The sequence below is a fragment of the Euprymna scolopes genome, chromosome 15, assembly GCF_053919585.1.
Source record: "Euprymna scolopes isolate OS-2025 chromosome 15, ASM5391958v1, whole genome shotgun sequence".
Classification (NCBI taxonomy): Eukaryota; Metazoa; Mollusca; class Cephalopoda; order Sepiida; family Sepiolidae; genus Euprymna; species Euprymna scolopes.
Window position 1 is genome coordinate 24152766 of NC_136496.1, and position 812 is coordinate 24153577.

General features: G+C 40.0%; 1 pseudogene; it reads left to right on the plus strand.

The window, feature by feature from the left end:
• Nucleotides 1-230: 230 nt before the first annotated feature.
• Nucleotides 231-349, plus strand: LOC145294480 (5S ribosomal RNA; annotated as a pseudogene).
• Nucleotides 350-812: the final 463 nt, after the last annotated feature.

The following is an 812-nucleotide window of genomic DNA, read 5'->3' on the forward strand; positions in this document are numbered from 1 at the left end:
TGCAGTAATTATTCTTTCACTTTTCTACATGATGTATTTTTCTAATTCTTTCTTTGTGTTATTTATGCATTCCTCTATACTAACGCGCCATCTTCCACCGTAATTTCTGTTTACATAGAGTCGGTTAGTATCCTCCTTTGGTTGTAGTGCATTGTGCATTGTCATGAGTTTCCTGGTCTGCTAGCAAAGATTCCATAATTCTTTTTGGTCCATACCATAAATATATAAATGTATACGGCATAATCACGTTGACATACCGGTTCCCGTCAGATCACCGAAGTTAAGCAACGTTGAGCCTGGTCATTACTAAAATGAGCGACCAATTTGGGAAGTCCAGGTGCTGTATGTAGGAGGACGTCGACACCTCCCTGCAAAAAGTTGCAAAAACCTGACATCGTCATCTCCCCTTACGGGGATATACATGCGACTGGGGACCGCTTGTGAATTTCATATTCCAATGAAACTTACTCCTTCGGAGGAAGCCGTTTAAACCCTGAATAGGGTTGGTGCTGACTGCACACATCTCATAAATGGTTCAGAGTATCTTTCACTTGACACTGATCATGTTTTTATATCTTTAATAAGATTTCTACTAGATAGTTCCGTTTCGAGGAATTTTCTTGTTCTTCTGAGTAATTCCTTTACAATGTTCGCTTTCATTTCTGTTGTTTTGAAGTTGTCTGCTTCCAGAACACCCAAATAATTGTAGCTATCATGTTCACCTAGTGCCCCATCTCCGTTTGATTGGGCGATATCATATCTTCCGTGACTTTGCAGTTTCCAATACCAATGATCAGGAATGCTCACCTTTC